We start from the raw sequence: 19,390 nt of genomic DNA, 5'->3' as shown, positions 1-19,390 counted from the left end.
TGGCAGTGGCTTGGCAGGGTGCGTGGGGGGGGATTACATAATAGATTTCGACTTAGAAAAGATCCTGATGATGGGAGGAAGAGAATGGACTAGAAGGGCCCAAGACGGGAAGGGAGCGGTTGGGGCTGGTACAGCAGTCTCAGTCTGGACTTCGGGAGTGGGGTGGGGATGGAGAGCCTTTAAGGAAAGGAATAACCCACACGAAGAGACAAGGCTCAGTGAAAAGGTTCAGTGAAATGGGAAAGTGTGAAAGAGCAGAATGCCAAGGGCTAGCAAGAGTCCATAAACAAGAGATGGTGATCTGGGGCAGGATAACGCCTCCCCGGGGACCTCCTGTATTCCGAGGCTTCCTTGACTCTGTCCTTTCGGGACCGTCGTCTACGGTAATAAAGGGAATTTACCACCTCAGGTCCTAAAAGGCCTCCTCCGCTCAGCCTGGAATCTGGGCAAAAGCACACCAGCAACGGCCCCAGTTTTTAGCGGAGGCCTCCGGAAAGCAGTGGTGTGACTGTGTGCCACGCGGGCCCCCCCGGCCTGTTGGTGGGCTCAGGGCCGCGCCTCCCCGGGGCACCTGCGCTGCCACCTGCCCAGCGCGGCCCCCAGCTGCCTCTGAGCCCAGCGGGACGTGTGTCCGGGAAGCCTGGCCACGGGTGCCTACGGCGGGGTCCTGGGATTCTGCGAACAGCTCTCATGAGCAATGCAAACCCAGACTGGGGTGTGTGTGTGTGTGTGTGTGTGTGCGCGTGTACACACCACCTACTCATTCCGCCCAGGAATGTTTTTAGTCATATCCTCGCCATCGCCCTGAGCGGCCACAGATCCCACGGAGGTTGCCGTCTGAGTAAGTCCATTGTATTTCTGACCTACATGTGCGCGTGTGACTTTATTATTTTTCTAAGCGACCTCATTCACAGTCCAATAAAGAGATCATTTCCTTTGCATCCAGTTAAAGGAAGAAAACTGCAGGAAAAATACCGAGATGACCCCTGCCAGGAAATCCCAGGAAAGAAAAGGTGGGGGAACTCACTGAAATTTCCGAATAAGGGAAAAGTAGCCAGTTTTATAGAGCAAGGAGCCACAGAAGCAATAGTTCTCAGGTCTGACTTCACATTGCAATCACCCGGGAGCCCTTGGAGACTAAAGAGCCCCACCCAGAGCAGTTAGCCCTATCTCCAGGGTGTGGGCCCGGGCAGCGCTGTGTCGTAAAACTCTGCAAGTGTTTCTATGTGCACCATGGAGAACCACTGCTATAGGAGACATGAGAGCATTCATGTGGACTTTTGAGCAACCAAGAATCCATATTTGACATGTTACGAAACAAGGATTATTCCGAACGACCTATGTCTTCTTCTCCATAGTAAAATATCTATTTTCTCTCTAAGCTGAACTTTTAAGGGGGAAAAAAAAATCAATGCATATAAAGTGCTTTTTCAACTTTTGCACTTCAGAAATAAATACAGTTTTATTGTTCATCTTTTAAAAACGTAAATCAGGTAATGTCACTTCTAGAAGTGAGTTTAGCTTTCTATTTCTTTCTATTCTTTAGAAACATGAATCAGATGATGTCACTTCCTTGAAGGCCCACTCTGTATTTGCAGAGCCTGGGCAGAGGGACAAATGGAAGGCACGTACTATTTATTTAAATGTATAGGTTGATAGATAAAGCTAAAAACCCATTAAATAAAATATACTCTATCCTCAGGATGCCTGAGTGGCTCAGTCAGCTGAGTGTCCAACTCTTGATTTTGGCTCAGGTCATTATCTCAGGGTCATGAGATTGATCCCCATGTCAGACTCTGGGCTGGACAAGGAGCCTTGCTTAAGAATTTCTCTCTCTCTCTCTCTAAGACAGGCCCTCCCCTTGCCACTCTCCCTCCCTCTCTAAATCAATCAATCAATACTCCATCCTCCTACTTTGACAAATGTAAATACATATAAAAACAAAAATAAAGAAATATGCATGTCATTTTGACATGATTAAAAATTGGCAAAATATCAAAGATGACTGAATTTAATTATTTTTACATACATCTGAGTGTTCTGTTGATGGGCAGGCAATGTCTGCATGAGTAATAAAATAAGGATATTCATAAATTATTATTTATTTATGGAATAACATTGATTTGTCTTGCCTTCATTTCAGCAAAATCCATGGTTATATTACTATAATTAATATTTTTACATTTGTACTCTATTGACAGTAATGTCAAATTAGATCTCCTTTGTTGAGTTATTATACTTCTTAGGATTTTTTTAAATTAATTTCAACTTGAAGAGACTTTCCCCAGAAAACAACCAGAATTGTTCATTTAAACCAATATTTAGGAGTGCCAGGGTGGTTCAGCGGTTGAGCCTCTGCCTTCGGCTCAGGTCATGACCCCGGAGTCCCGGGATCGAGTCCCACGTCGGGCTCCCCGCATGGACCCTGCTTCTCCCTCTGCCTGTGTCCCTGCCTCTCTGTGTCTCTCATGAATAAATATATAAAATCTTTAAAAAACCCCCAATATTTAGATTCAAAAATAAACCTCAAATTTCATATCAGGTTTCAATATTTTTGTGGGGTTGCATATATCATCATAGTTATTGCAGAAAGTAAACATTTTAAGTTTTTCCTATAAATTATCATTTATAGCACTATTTTCACCAGAAAGCAATACCTAGAACCCAAAGAACCTGTTTTGTGTCTGAGGGTGTCCACTTGTATGTGTATGTGCCATATGTGGGGCCCACTAAAGCACAGAGCCCAGGGTGGGAACCATTCTTACTGGGTCTGAAGGCAGGTCTGCTTCCCTTCTTCTAGCCTTTCAATGGCTTCCCTTAGGATTAAATCTAACTCCTCACCAGGAGCTATGAGGCTTTACGAGCTCTGGTTTCTGCCCAGCCATGAGCCTCTTTCACCACTGCCTCTGGCCCTGTTCACTCTGCTTCAGCTACATTGGTCTCTGGTTTGCCACTCAGACTCCACAAAATCCTACCTGCCCAAGAACTTTGTACTTGCTGTTCCCTCGGCCCAGCAGAGCTGCTTCCAACTCTTTCGGTGGCTGGCAGTCAGCACCTAGTAACCGAAGGCACGGAACTCCCTGTGTTCAGACTTGGCTCTGCCACCTACCATCTGTGTGGTCCTGGGCAAGTCTCCAAATGGCTGTGTCCTTCAGTTTCCTCATTTGTAAAACGGAGATGATCTTACTTTCTCATAGGATTACTGTGTGGTTTGAGTGAGTTAATATAAACAAAACCCATAGGACAGGCCTAGCATAGAGTATCCAATAAACCATAGCTTAAGAAAGGAAAAGCCACCCCCTCACGGAGGCTTTCCCCGACCACCCAACCTAGAGTAGCCTCCCACCAGCACTATTCACTTTTTCATGGTGTTTATCATTACCTAGAATTACATTGTTTATTTTTATAATTGTTTCTTATCTGTCTCCTTCCTCTTGATTATAGGTTTTGTGACAACTGAGCCTTCACCTGAAAATTCGCTGTTATAGCCTCTCATTCCTGGCACATAGCAGGACTCTTTCAACATTGAATAGATTAATTTTCTTATTTTTTAAAATCCTGCCAACTTTAAACCAGATCAGACATTACATACTCTCCTTTGCTTAACCCTTTTCAAATCATGATTGTTCATGATAGGTTAACGGGAACGTATGCAGGGCCGAAAAGCAGGTGATGAAAGCAATCTGGACATCATGGTGCTGAAGACAGCCAATGTCTCTCCAACAATGAGAGAGTTGTCTTCTAATAGCCCCGAGAGAAGTGAAGTCTTTGCAATTATCCAGTTAATTTAGTCAACGTGGACTTTCCACCCATAGCCAAGGTAAGGTGTTGTTTGTTGTCAGTGAGCAAATTAGCCAGTAAATGACTAACTTATACAGTAGAGAGAGTCGTAAAGTATGGAGGGAGCTACTCCCTGAAGAAAAGGCAACGACATGGATCTTAACAGATCATTCTCAAAATGTGTGAATGAACACAAACTGCACCTTACATCTTCTAAATAAGATTATATCTTCTATATAAAATAAATAAATAAATAGATAGATAAATAAATTATATCTTCTAAGTAAGAATAAGAATCCTATTGTCCCACATAGGGTATCAGAATGGGTGAAAAAACAAGACCCATGTATATGCTGCCTACAAGAGATTTATTTTAGACTTAAAGACACCTGCAGATTGAAAGTGAGAGGAGGGGGAAACATTTATCATGCAAATGGATGTCAAAAGAGAGCTAGAATAACAATACTTATTTTTAAAAATATTTTATTTGTATTTATTTGACACACAGAGAGAGTGAGCATAAGCATGGGAAGCAGCAGAGGGAGAGGGAGAAGTAGGCCCCTGTGGAGAAGGGAGCCCATAAAGGGATCAATCCCAGGACCCCTGGATCATGACCTGAGCCAAAGGCAGATGCTTAACTGACTGAGCCACCCAGGTGCCCCTAGAACAGCAATACTTCTATTATTGTCCAGAATAGACTTTAAAACAAAGACTGTAACACGAGACAAAAGGAGGGCATTATGTTATAATAATAAAGAGAACAATCCAACAAGCAGATATAATAACTGTAAATATTTATGCATCCAACATGGGAACACTCAAATATATAAAACAAGTAATAACAAACATAAAGGAACTAATTAATAATAATACAGTAATAATAGGGGACTTTAACACCTCACTTGCATCAATGCATCTAAACAGAATGCGATGATCTTCTAAACAGAAAATCAACGAGAAAACAATGGCTTTGAATGACACACTCGTTCAGATGCACGTAACACATATATTCAGAACATTTCACCCTAAAACAGAATACATTCTTTCAAAGGGCACATGGAATATTCTCCACAGCAGATCACATATTAGGCAACAAAACAGGCCTTAACAAACACGAGAAGATTGAAGTCATACCACGAACCTTTTCTGACTACAATACTATGGAATTAGAAATCAACCACAAGAAAAATTCTGGAAAGACAACAAATATATGGAGGTTAAGTAACATGCTACTAAACAATGAATAAGTCAACAAGGAAATAAAAGAAGAAATTTTAAATACATAGAAACAAATGAAAATTAAAATACAATGATCCAAAACTTTTGGGATGTAGCAAAAGTGCTCCTAAGAGGGAACTATACAGCAATACAGGCCTACCTCAAGATACAAGAAAAAGCTCAAATAAGCAACCTAACTTTACACCTAAAGCAGCTAGAAAAAGAACAACAAATGAAGCCTAAAGCCAGAAAAAGTAAAGAAATAATAAAGTCTAGAGCAGAAATAAATGATATATAAACTAGAAAACAATAGATGAATAAACCAGGAGCTGACTCTTTTAAAAAATCAATAAAATTGATAAACCTCTAGCCAGATTTATCAAAAAGAGAAAAGATCCAAATAAAATCACAAATAAGAGAGGAGAAATTACAACCAATACCACAGAAATACAAACAATTATAAGAGAATATTATGCAAAACTGTATGCCAACAAATTGGACGAACCTGAAGAAATGGATAAATACCTAGAAACATATAAATTACCAAAATTGAAATTGTAAGAAATAGAAAATTTGAACGGATGGATAACCAGCAAAGAAACTGAATTAGTAATCAAAAACAAAAACTCCCAACAAACAAATTCCAGGACCAAATGGCTTCACAGGCAAATCCTACCCAAACATTTGAGGAAGAGTTAATACCTGTTCTTCTCAAACTACTCCAAAAGATAGAAAAGAAAAGAAAACTTCCAAATTCATTCTATGAGGCCAGCATTACCCTGATAGTAAAACCATATGAAGACACCACAAAAAAGAAAACCATAGGCCAATATCCCTGATGAACATGGATAGAGAAATCCTCAACAAAATACTAGCAAACCAAGTCCAATAATACATCCTAAAAAAAAAAAAAATCATTCACACATACCCACACAAAAAAACCATTTACCACGATCAAATGGAATTTATTCCCAAGATGCAATGGTGGTTCAATATTTGCAAATTAATCAATGTGATGCATCACATCAATAAGAGAAAATATATGAACTATATGATCATTCAAAAGACACAGAAAAAGCATTTGACAGAGTACAACATTCATTCATGATTAGATCAAAAATTAGGTAGGATTGGAGGGAATATACTTCAACATAATTAAGGCCATCTATCATGAAAAACCCGCAACTAACATCATACTCAATGGTGAAAAACTGAGAGCTTTTCCCCTAAGTCAAGAACGAGACAGGGACATCCACCTTCACCACTTTCATTAAACATACTACTGGAAGTCCTAACCGTAGCAATCAAACAGAAAGAAACAAAAGGCATCTAAATTGGCAAGAAGTTCAGCTTTCGCTCTTTGCAGATAACATGATACAATATATAGAAAACCCAAAGAGTCCACCAAGAAAGCACTAGGACTGATACATTAATTCAGTAAAGTCGCAAGATGCAAAATCAATGTACAGAAATCTGTTGCAACTCTTTTTTTTTTTAAAGATTTTATTTATTTGAGACACAGAGAGAGAGCACGCACAAGCTGGGGAGGAGGCAGAGGAAGAGGAGGAAGGAGAAGCAGACTCCCCGCTGAGCAGGGAGCCTGATGTGGGACTCACTCCCAGGGCCCTGGGATCATGACCTGAGCAGAAGGCAGACGCTTAACCGACGGAGCCGCCCAGGGATCCCCAGAAATCTGTTGCATTTCTAGACACTAACAATGAAGCAGCAGAAAGAGAAGTTAAGGAATCGATACCATTTACAATCATACCAAAAATCATAAAGATACCTCGGAATTAACCGAACCAGAGAGGTAAAGGATCTGTCCTCTGAAAACTATAAGACACTGATGAAATTGAAGATGACACAGAGATATGGAAAGACATTCCCTGCTCATCAATCGGAAGAACAGATACTGTTAATATGTCTATGTCACCCAGAGCGATCCACACATTTAATGCCATCCCTATCAAAGTGCCACCAGCATCCTTCACAGGGCTGGAACAAACGATCCTAAAATTTGTGTGGAGCCACAAAAGGCCCCAAATAGTCAAAGCAACGTTGAAAAAGAAAAATGAAGCTGGAGGCATCGCAGTCCCAGACTTGAAGCTATGTTACAAAGCAGGAGTCATCAAAACGGTGCGGTATTGGCACAAAAATAGACACAGAGATCAATGGAACAGAATAAAGAGCCCAGAAATGAACCCACGATTACATGGTCAATTAGTCTTCAAAAAGCTGGAAAGAATATCCAATAGGGGGAAAAAAAATATCCAATAAGGAAAAGACTGTCTCTTCAACAACTGGTATTGGGGAAACTGGAGGGCAACAGGCAAAAGAATGAAACTGGGCCACTTCCTTACCCCATGCATAAAAATAAATTCAAAGGGGATTAAAAAAAAACAAAAACAAAACAAAACGAAAAACCAAAGTGGATTAAAGACCTAAATGTGAGACCAAAAATCATAGAAATCCTAGAGGAGAACACAGGTAGTAACTTTGACATCATCCATAGCAACTTCTTTCAAAAAATGTCTCCTCGGGCCAGGGAAACAATAGCAAAAATAAACAACTGGGACTACATGAAAATAAAAAGCTTCTGCTGGTTATATGGAAATAACCAGCAAAACTAGAAGGCCACCTACAGAATAGGAGATACTTGGAAATGGTGAATCCACCGAAGGGTTAGGATCCAAAATATATAAAGAACCTAAAACTCAACACCCCAAAATGAATAATCCAATTTTAAAAACGGAGAGAAGACAGGAATACACGTTTTCCCCGAGGAGACAGACCCACGGACGGCCGATGGACACGGGAGCATCACCCCCCTTCAGGGCCACGCGGGCCAAAGCCCAGCGAGCTGCCGCCTCTCGCCCGTCAGAACGGCTACAACTAACAGCACAAGAAGCAGCAGGTGCTGGTGAGGCTGGGGGGGCAGGGGAGCCTCTGGCACCCCTGGGGGAGGGCCGGCTGTGAAACGGGGGGTCCCGCCGCTGCAGGTAGAGTGGAGTGTGCAAGGCATGGGTCCCCATGCCCGGGCGCTGTGTCCCGACCAGGACACCACTAAGGGTGCTGCTAATTTACGCCAGCGGAGCGAGTCCCCAGCGTGCAACACCAGCACCCTGCAAAATAACATAACGGGAGGTCGCATCTCGCTGAAGTCACTCACCAGCAACTGTAGGGGCTGGTTATTGGGGTTTGCGGTTTTGGGCTTTTATATCTATATATTAGAACAAATTTCCAACAAGACCCTGTCAACAGTTCCTTATTATTTATTATTTATTTATTTATTTATTTATTTATTTATTTATTTTAATTTTTTTTTTTTAATTTATTTTTTATTGGTGTTCGATTTTTCCACTTATAGAACAACGCCCAGTGCTCATCCCACCAAGAGCCCCCCTCGGTGCCCCGATGTTTATAGCAGCAATGTCCACAACGGTCCCTTATATTATAGCCTCTTGCCTAACAGTGTCCTGCCCGTAAAGCAATAAAATAAATGTGGCAAAATCCGCTTTCTGCTAGAGAAGCTGTCATTCTACGCTTGGCTTCAAAGGGCAAAGGAGCAAAACACGAGAAATGCTGAGATAGGAGCTGGCTGGCGAGCTCACTGGGCAGGAAGCTGGCAGACGGGTTCGGTGCTGCCCGCCCGCGCTGGGGACACGGGAGGAGATGCAGGCCCGCCGCCGAGAAGCACGAGCAGGGACCCCGGCCGGTGCCACCCAGCACCCAAGGCCTTCGGAGTCCTGTGTTCCCAGCGAGGGAGCAGAGCGGGCCGCAGTCTGACCCCACGCACCCTCCGCGGGTGGCTCGCGGGCCTGCAGGTGGGGGGGGTCTGGCCGGCGGGGAGCTCCAGCCGGGTGCTGACCCCCCATGCACAGAGCCCCCCTGTCCTGGGCGCCGGCCCCAGGCTGGCGGGGGCAGCTTGGCTTCCTGTGGCCCCCACGGGCCACCTCTTTCTGGGATCCTCTACTCTGGGCCTGGGCCCCGGCCTGACCTTCCTACGTCCTGCAGTTCCCCATAGTGACCTTGCTCCGAGTATGGGAGCGAGCACTCCTCGCCTGGCCTTGGTGTACCTGCGGCTCCGTGTCCTTGGGGGGCCGCGGGGTTCCCGGCAGCAGCCCTGGTCCCTCACACTCACTGCCCAGCACAGAGCTCGGGGCCAAGTGACTCATGTCAATGCCTGAAAAACACACTTTGTTGTGTGGACGTCTGGGAAGATGGATAGATGGGCAGCTGGATGGTGAGCGGGGTCCATGAAGGACGTGTGAGGATCGTGAGAACGGGCCTGGGGCCAGGGCCGCGGGGGCTTCCTCGTGTCCTTCGGGAAGCCCCCCAACCCCCCGAGGCCTGGGAGCCAGGGCTGCCCCGGAGCCCCACCTCTGTGCCTCCAGAAGCTGGACGTCCACGCGGCCCCCGCTGTCCTGCCCTCGCAGAGCCCGCACGGTCACCTGGCCTGTCGCTCCCCAGGGTGGCCTCCGCGCCTGGCGACCCAGGCCCCCTAGGAAACGGCACCATCGCTTTAGTCAACGTTCAAGCTCCAACAACTTTGCCCTAAGCTTGAAGCAGCTCGAGGTGTGCAAGCCGGTCCCCAACCTGCTCCTTTGCACCTCACACCCTCAGGCAGCCAACCCTAAAGTTCCTGCATCCTCTTAGCTTTTCTGCTTGCAGACATAAGGAATACAAATACATGCTCTTATTATGTTCTTTTCTTGCACAAAGCGTGGCATGCTGGGCACATACACCTTTTGCACCTTGCTCGGTAAAATACTGGACGAGGACATAAAAGGCTTTCTCATCCTCCTGGTAGAGCCGTACGTGTCCACCGTGTGGCTGTATATGTAGTTTATAGGTTCATTCTAACCAGTGTCCACTGATGTTTATTTGGCTTGTTCCCAATTCTTTCGCCGTTGTGAACGGCATGGCCTCCCTCTCCCAGGTATGTGGATGTGCCTGCGGAAGAAACTCCCAGAAACAGGATCGCTAAGTCCAGGGACAGGTGCATTTGTGATTTCCATAAATATTGTCAAATTTGCCTCCATAGAGATTGATCACTTTGCGCCCCCACCAGCAACACCTGAGGGTGCCCTTTCCCCCACCGCCTTGCCAACGGGATTTGTCCGACCTTTGGATTTCCGCCAATGCGATAAGTTGAAAATCATATCTCAGTGCAGTTTGAAACTTCATGTATTTTATTACGAGGGAAGTTTACTGTCTTCATTTGCTCGAGGCCGTCTGCGTTCCCTAACACCAGATCCTCTCTCTGTAGGAATTAGCTAGAGCTGGTTTCTGTCGCTGGATACGGTAACCCTGTTTAAAGAGCTTTTCTCCTAGAAGCCGGGGCGTTTCTCTATCCATTTACTTTGATTTTGGTCCTTGAAGGACCAAACCGGAAGAGCCAGAATTTACCCTAAATATAGAGATAAAGGGAAAGGAGTCAAGAGTGACTGTAAGTGGCTTCTACCTCCAGCATTGACTGCAGCTTCTGAGGCTTTATTGGGGTTTTCTGGAAGGGTTGGGGTTGGGAACAATATGGTGGCCCGTCAATACACCTTTTTTTTCGAAGTTCTAGCTCCACTTCATGGTTCAATAACTCGAAGCACCCGCAGATGTGACCCTCCCATATCTTCCTCCTGTTTGCTTTCTCTCCTGCCTCCTTTTATTCCTTCTTCCTGGTTACCCCTGAACACGTCAATCATTATATATTGAGGGGCTGAGTGGAGTCGACAAAACCATCACACTTTTCCTCCATTCTCCCCTACTGTACATTGTTTGTCCCAGTAGGTTCCAAAACTTCTGCCAAGTCTTCTTTTTAGCCGGACGTAAAGGTTCCTGCAAGTCAGTATATCAACTTGGAGAGAATCAGGACTGGGAGAGAAGTCCACGCTGCAGGGGCAGAGCTGGAGGGAACGGCCCGGGCCCCGGGAGCCAACTAAGCAGATTGGCAAAATCCCAGCACAAAGCCAGCAGTTGAGAGGTTCAGACCTTCAGGCAGGACTCAACACCGGAGAATCTAATCTCCAGCACATCTGCCCAGACACAGGCAGGCCATAGGCAGGGGTAAGTACAGGACCTGGGAACTAGCACCAAGCAGAACCAGGGGGTGCCAAAAGGGGGTTCAGAGGTGAATGCTGGTGCCAGATAGGACTATGGAACTAGAAGAGAACTTTTGAGCGAGGAGTCAAGAAAAAAGATCAGTTCTCCAGCCTAGGACCAATTTATATTAAGGGGAAAAGATGCCATCAAGAGCTCCATGGGAACCTAAAACTGGACCCACATTTTTATATGGTCGTTCTGATGAAATCTGTTAACAAGGCCTATAAAATAAGCCTTTGAAATGTCACTCTTTGATGTGACATCAGCAAGATGGCAGGGGAGGAAGCCCTGGACCCTCCGTTCTCCCCCAAACACACTGATTCAGCAGCAATTCACAGAAAATTCTTTGTGAGAAATCCAGACCAACCGAAAGGGTCCTGTACCCTGGGTGAATGTGAAACCCTAGTCACCAAAGCTGGTAGGGAGATTGGGCACACCTGTTCCACCAAATCCCTGCTGGCTGAGTGCCATCCAGTCAGGAAGAGATCCCCTAGTTCCAGCTTTTCCCAGGGGGAGCAAAAGCTGGCTTATATGTCCAACAATTCAAATTTCCTGAGGGGCCTCCACGAAGGTTGGCCTTCTGTCTTGTCAGTCTTGAGCTCTGATGGGTCCAGCACAGTCCGACTACCTGGGGAGAATGGAGACGGCAGCCTGAGCCGGGAAATTCCATGGCTCCTCCTTCGCCTGAGCAAAGAGCAAAGAGATCAAAAGCACAGCTTCCAGCCTCTCCTCGGGCGGGAAAGCGTCGGTCCAGGCACCCAACACGACAACTTTCCCGGGAGCTGTCTTGTCCATCTCAGTGGGGTTGGGACCTGGCATTATTTAGCTTCCTAGGAGCTAGTGAGAACGGAGACGAGATGCAGGCACCCAACTGTCCTAGCATTCCCTCCCAGTTCAGCCCAGAGCGAGCGGAGGAAAAACTCAGATTGGATGGAGCATCCAGTTGGCAAATCTTCTGGAGGCTCTCGAGGATCTGGCTGCAGTCTCGTTTGTCCCGGTGTCCAACTGGGACCCCATATACACTGGAGTCCACAGAGGACAGAGAAAGTGAGTCGGGCTATCCAGAAGGTTAGAAAGGCCCTTCGGAATCTGGCTGAGCTGACTGGTGGAGACCTTCTTACAGGGTCTTCTCCTCGTAAGAAGCCAGACCGTGAACACCGGGAAAGGTAGCTGCCTTGTCCCGTGCACAGACACCAACACAGAGAGTCAAGGGCAATGACGGGCCAAGCAAAGCTATTCCAAAGGCCTTGTCACCAAAGGAACAAGATAATCCTCCAAACAGCGGCCTACGTGAAATGGAGTACACAGTTTATCTGGCAGAGAATAAAGGATAAAAATTAACATGAATGTCCCAATAGGTACAGAAAGGGTTTGATAAAATTCAATACCTGTTTATGATCAATTATAATCCCCTCAACAAATGGTGTTGGGAAGACTGGATGTCCACATGCGAAAGGATGAAATTGGGCCCTTACATCACACATAAAAATCAGCTCAAAATAGATTAAAGACTTAAATATGATATGTGAAATTATAAAACTTCCTAGAAGAAAACAGAGGAAAAGCTTCACGGCATTGGTCTTCATAATGATTTCGTGTATACAACACCCAAAGCACAGGCAACGAGAGCAAAAATCAACAAACAGGATCATATTAAACCAAAAGCTCTCTGCACGTCAAAAGAGTTGATCAATGGAGTAAAAAGGCAGCGTATGGGATGGTGGAAAATATCTATAAGCAACATGACTGATAAAGATATGACGGAAAATACAGATTTTTAAATCTTTATCAAATAAAGATATGAGGAACTCCTACAAGTCAACGGCAAAAGAAACTAATGACTGGATTTTAAAATGGGCTAAGAACTTGAATACACATTTCTCAAAAAAAAAAAAAAAGAAAAGAAAAGACCTACAAATGGTCAACAGGTGTATGAAAAAATGCTCAACATCCCTGATCATTAGGGAAATGGAAACCAAAACCACAAGATAGCACTTCACACCTGTCCGGTGTGAAAAAAATGAAAAAAAAAAAATGAAATACAAAACGTGTTTGCAAGGATGAAAGGACATTGGAGTCCTTATCCGCTGTTGGTGGAAACGCAAAATGGTGCAGCTGCTTTGGAAAACAGCGTGGAGATAACTCAGAGGATTAAAAACGGAAATGCTAGACGATCCAGCAATCCCATTTTGGGGTATTTATCCAAAAGAATTGAAATCAGGATCCCGAAGAGGCAGCGGAACACCATGTCCATGCAGCAGTATTCACAGTAACCAAGGAACGGGGACGATGCAAGTATGGATAGCGGAGAAAGCGGGGTTCAGGCACGACAGAGAATAGTCCTCAGCCTCTTAAAAGAAAAGAAACTGGGGCACCTGGGGGCTCAGTCTGCTGTCGGCGCAGGTCGTGACCCCGGGGCCCTGGCGCCCTGCCCGGGGTCCCGCTGCTGGTGCTCGCTCTCTCGCTCTCAAATAAGTAAATAAAAATCTGTTCATAAATAAACATCATTTTATAATATATAAAAAATATATAAAAATATATTTATTTATAATATCTAATATATCTAATATATATCTAATCATATATCTAATATAGATAAACATTTATTTATAAATAAATAAGAAAAAAGCCCTGTGCAAGAGGTGGTGATATTGGTAAATCTTAAGGACGTTGTTAGGTGAATAAGCCCGTCACAGGACGACACCTACCGCGTGACATGAGGGGCCGCAACAGTCGGGGTCATGGGCTCGGAGGGGACGGGTGACCCGGGACTGAGCCATGAACCAACGTGCGTGAAGCCCTGGCCACGGGAGGCGAATTAGTCCCGACGCCCTGCCGGGCAGCACCCTGCGTAAGGCCAGCGATTCCACTGTAAGGGGCAGAGGGCAGGTTCGTGCTCAGTGCTCTTGCCAAAACAAAAATCTAAAAAAAGAATTAAAAAACCCAGCAAATTATAAACTTTAATTACATGCAGTTTACTGTATGTCAGTCATACTTCAATAAAGGTTGTTTTGTTTTATTTTGTTTTTTTTTTTGTTTTTTTCCAAAAAGATGAAACGCGGGCGCCTGGACGGCCCATGTCGGCTAAGCATCTGCCTTCAGCTCGGGTCACGATCTCAGGGTCCTGGGATCCAGCCCCAGGTCCAGGGGCTCCCAGATTAGTGGGGAGCCTCTCCCTCTGCCTGCGGCTCCCCCTGCTTGTGCTCTCTACCAAATAAACCTAAAAAAGAAATCTTTTAAAAAATGAAATGCAGGATTTCTGCATGGAGTCCTGCTGTGTTTCTGTGATGCACATACATATATACCTTTATCACCCTTTCTGAATTAAATATACACACAATTTAATTTTTTTTCAGTTTAAAAAAAATGACAAATTACTTTGGGCAACAGATACTGCCCTCCCATCACAGAGCCTGGAGTGAGTGGGGCTCGGGGCCCAGGTGAGGGCACAATGGTGGGCAACACAAAATGACGAAATGCTGTATAATCGTGCCTCTGGGAGGTCCCCAGGTAGGCCGACTCCTAGAGACAGAAAGTGGGATGCGGCGCCCAGGCGGAGGGTTGAGAGGAGAAAGTGGGGTCAGCGTCGGTGAGCACGGGGTCCCAGGGTGGCAGGAGCCGACGCCTCTCATGTCAACGGGCCGCTTTGAAGGCGTCCTGCGCCAGGGACTGTGTGCAGGTGCATCTGCAGGTGGACCCTGAGTGGCCTCCCCGGACCGTGCGGCACTCGGGGACATGAGCTGGGCCCAGGGGTCCTGTGGGGCCCACGGAGGGCGCTCAGGGCAAGGGCGGCCCAGGGGCAGGGGTGCAAGTGCACGAGGTGGGCTGCAGCGAACTGGAGGACCAGGGGGCGCCCTGCAGCCGGGCCAGCCAGCGGCTCCCCGTGAATCAGCGGGGACCCAACCAGTGGCATTTTCTAGGTTGCATCAGGTCCCGCGGAGCCTTTATTTAGGATGGGTGAGCAGGGAGGGAAGCCCCCATCGTTCCCCCCCTGCTTGGCTTACCGTCTTCCCTCCCCTCCCTGGTCCTCGTGGCGCCCACACAACCGCGGTCGGAGTGACTTGTTTCCCAGGCCGAGGCCCCAACACCCCCCCTTGACACTTCTTTTCCTCGAGTCTCCACCGCAGAAGGGCTGTCGGTGTATGTCCCCGAGCAGCGCATCTGCGGCCTGGGCAGCTGGCCTTACCGACCTCCCTCCCTGTGTGTCCCACTTGGCCCGCCTGGAGGCCTCCCGGGACACCCAAGGCCCGTCCCCGGGACACCTGAGGCCCGTCCCCGGGACACCTGAGGCCTGTGCCCTGGCCACCACCCCCAGGGCCACCCTGGCCCCCATCGGGCACCTGCAGCAGCCGGGGCTGTCAAGGCCAGGACGGGCCCGCCCAGGACGGCTCATTCGGGTGCTTTTCTTTCTGTCTGAGCCCTCTGATGTGGGCACCGGCGAGGCCGCCGTCACAGCAGGGGCCGCTCAGCAGACACGACCCGATTCATTGCTACTCTCCCCCAGGGGGTCCCGGCACGGAGCCCGACACCCATCAGGGCCCCCCGAGCAGCCTCGACGGGCCGCTGACACTGCGTCTGGGTAAGTCACTGGAACCGCCTGGCCTCAGCTATCTCACGCTGGGTAAGACCATGAATGTGGTATTTTGGAAATTTTCAAACCTACAAAAAAAATGGAAGGAATAGTATAAGGATCCATCACATCTTTCCTCTGGGTTCACCCATTGGAAACATTTTGCCACATTTGCTTTATCTCACGCTCAGGGTGCACGTATGTGTGCGTTCTCGCGTGTGTGTCATCATTTGAGAAAACGGCAAACATCATAATACTTAAAACCTAAATATAAATTATAAAATATTAAATATAATATATAATTAAATATAATATGATAATAATTAAATATAATATAAAATATTAGTATATTTTACTATACTTCAATAGTAAGAATATTCTCCTGCATAAGCCCAAGATTAATATTGTATTTAAAGCATTTAAACTTGATAAAATACCTTCCGATATCAGTCCATGTCGAAACCTTTCCCATTGACCCAATGGAGTCCTTAAAACTGCTTTTCTCTTTTTTTTTTCTTAAATTTTATTTTATTTATTTACCTATTTATTTGTTTATTTTTGCTTTTCTCTTTTTTAATATCCAGTGTCCAATCGAGGATGATGCATTGGATTTTGTTGCCATGTCTTTCCAGTCCTTCCCGTCATCTCCCTCACTCCCAGTTTTGGGTGGTCTTTTATTACATTAGCATTTTCTAAGAGTCCAGGTCAGGGGTTTTGTAAAATGTCCCATAACATGTATTTACTTGACCGCTTCCCAACGTGGGATTCAGGTTAAACACTTTTGGCAGGATTTTGGCAACATTATGTAAGTGACGCCCAGTCATCCCATCGCATCTCATTAGGAAACATAAAATGTCTCATTATTGGGGATGCTAACTTTGATTGCCTAATGAAGGAATCTGCCACAGGTTTTCATTGTAAAGGTACTTTAACCCCTTGAAATAAATAACAAACGGCCCTTCAAGATGATGTGAATATTCATAGGCACACCTAGAGCTTTATTTTTTAGAGCTGTTTTAGGTCCGCAGCAGCACGGAACGGAAGCTACTGATTTCCCACACCTCTTGCCCCCCGCCCCACACGCAGAGCCCCCTCCCACTACCGATCCCCTCCACCAGATGGGCTCACTTGGAATTGGCGAAGCTACACCGATACATCCTCATCACGCAAAGTCCGTAGTTCACGGCAGAGTCCGCTCTGCGCACAGTCTGTGGGTCTTGGCAAATATCTGAGGACGTGTACCCACCACTATAGTATCATACGGAACAGCTTCCCTGACCCCAAAATTCCCTACTTATTCCTCCCTCCTCACTAACCCAGGCACCCACTGATCTCTTTACCGTCTCCAAGTCTTTCCTTTTCCGGGATGTAGTATTTTGTAGCCATGCAGAGTATATGGCCTCTTTAGATATGGTTTATTTCACTTTGTAGTATGCATTTAGGATTCCTCCGTCATTTCACGGCTGGTAGCTCGTTTCACCTTAGTTCTGAATACTATTCTATTATCTGGATGTACCACAGTTTATTTATCCGCTCGCCCACGGAAGGGCATCTTGGTTTTCCCAAGTCTTGGCAGTTATGAACAAATAGTGTTCTGTACTGTAGATAGTGTTTTGTTTGGACATAAGTTTTCAGCTCCTTTGGATAAATACCAAGAAGTGCAACTGCTGGACCATATGGTGAATACCCTCCCCTGACAACTTCTCAGCTGTTGGTTTAAGGATCCAGTAATGAGTCTTGCCTGCACTGGTTATTATAATGTTGGTGGCAAAAATGATGATTTTTCTCATCATTCCTTCCACATGTATCAGTTGGCATTTTTGTTTTTGTTTTTGTAAAGAAAAGCTTTTACTGCACCCACCACGACCAACACCATGAAACTTGATGATTTTTTTAAAATTCATTGTGTTATGATCCACCCTATCATTTTTTGATGCTTGTATTTTCACAAATGTGGTCAGGGGGACCTGCTTAGAGCTAGGAAAATTTATGATTTTACTATATTATTACACCCTGTAATTCACTACAAAGAAGTAGTTATGCTATATTAAAATACTAGTTTTAAGCTCTGGTCCCTTTGCTTTGGGAAACTAGTAATAGTACCCAAGTGCCCCCCACCCCCAAGCACTCCACCTTCTTCTCTTTATCATTACAACAAAATAACCTATGCCCCTAGCCCCCAAATAGTTGGAAATCCAGCAGCATCCCCAACATTTTCAAAGGTCAGGGGCCGTGTCAGAGAGAAACAGTCTTCTACGATTACCTTCTCCACTCAAGGCAGCCCGATTCCGGATCTCCTTGGCTCAACCCAATGCCATCTCTTGCCTTATTTCTCCCAACCACAGATTCATCACCTTCTTCATTTTTCAATGCTTTGCTGAAAATATAGAGTTAGCACCATACCAGATAGGAAGTACCTTCGTATTCACATCAGATACCGTTGCTCTAGTATTCTCTGAGCTCCCTCCCTGGACCATCCGTTGTTTCCATTCTCCTACTCCATCTACCACAGCTCCTTTCCATATCGTCTCCACCACTAGTGGATGTGCAAAGGGAATGACCGCAGCCAACTCTTTATTCATGAACTAAGTCTAGAGTCACTCAACAAATAATTTTTAAGTTCCCCAGTGAATAACATCGTACTCCTCTTGACCTCAATCATCTTACCTGTGCAGATCCTTTCAACTACTTTCCTAGCTCCTCATCTTGGCATCCTCATCCTAGGTCCTTACATCTCTGCAGCCATGGCACCCCCGGTATCCTGTCTCTGGCTGGCTAGTCCCGGGTGGCCATCCCTCCTGGCTCACTGCAAGCTCAGGGTAAGACTCTTAGCAGCACCTTCTTCTAGCTCTCTGCCTCTTATGGCCACCCCTCCTATCTTCCTATCACTATTCACAGCTCTCTATGAAAAAGCTGGAAATCTGCTGCACGGGACCCACTTCCTTATGCACAGACTGTTGAACTTTCCTCTGTGTCCAACCCAACTCCTCTGACTCTTTGCAGAGGAGGAGGGGCTGTTGAGTCACAACTGCAATTATGAGTTAGAACATTCCAGCTCCCAGCTGGAGAGAAGGAGAGACATGGGGAATATTATCCCTCCCAGGAAATAAATACATAATGAATATATGGGATCAACTTACTACTTCAAAAGTCATACACACTTGTACACACACACACTCTCTCTCTCTCTTCTAGTTATGTTCCTCCTGTCTATGGCATCTAGAGAAGGGAAGTTAAATAAAAATTGCCATTAAAAAGATAAGGAAGTCAATGATCTAACTTGCAGCAAACACAGGGTCAACTCCACTAAGGAGCACCGACTTGCCTGAGTCGTTATGAATTTTCTGCCTCATTTGGTACATATGACCTGGCATGATGCCATGGCAGTGAGAACTTTAGCCAAACAATTACAAGCAAAAGTAATGACCTTAGCCTTAGGCCTAGATTATATTGAATTGCACTGAAATATAAAAAGCACCATTAACTAAGCATCTGTGAGTCGGTTTCTTGTTAAGAGACTTTTGATAAGTAAATACAGTGAGGGGATTGAGGAGGGACTAATGAGTACCCTTTCTAGGCAGAATAATGCTCCCCCAAAGATCCCCATCCTAGTTCCCAGAATCTGTGAATATGCTACCTTACATAGCAAAAGGAACTTTGTTAAGGATCTTGAGAGGAGTAGATTATCCTGGAATAGACAGGTGGGCCCAGTATGATCACAAGAGT

At 45.7% G+C, this 19,390-nt stretch overlaps 1 long non-coding RNA gene across 1 annotated transcript; it reads right to left on the bottom strand.

Moving 5' to 3' along the window:
• Positions 1–14,089: 14,089 nt before the first annotated feature.
• On the bottom strand, positions 14,090–18,652 carry LOC144282676 (uncharacterized). Its single transcript, XR_013351178.1, has 3 exons — positions 18,332–18,652; positions 17,928–18,041; positions 14,090–15,753 (listed from the first exon to the last, which is right to left on the bottom strand). It is a non-coding gene; the product is annotated as an uncharacterized LOC144282676 (long non-coding RNA).
• Positions 18,653–19,390: the final 738 nt, after the last annotated feature.

Source organism: Canis aureus, chromosome 13, assembly GCF_053574225.1.
Source record: "Canis aureus isolate CA01 chromosome 13, VMU_Caureus_v.1.0, whole genome shotgun sequence".
Classification (NCBI taxonomy): Eukaryota; Metazoa; Chordata; class Mammalia; order Carnivora; family Canidae; genus Canis; species Canis aureus.
This window is presented reverse-complemented; position numbering and strand designations above follow the sequence as displayed.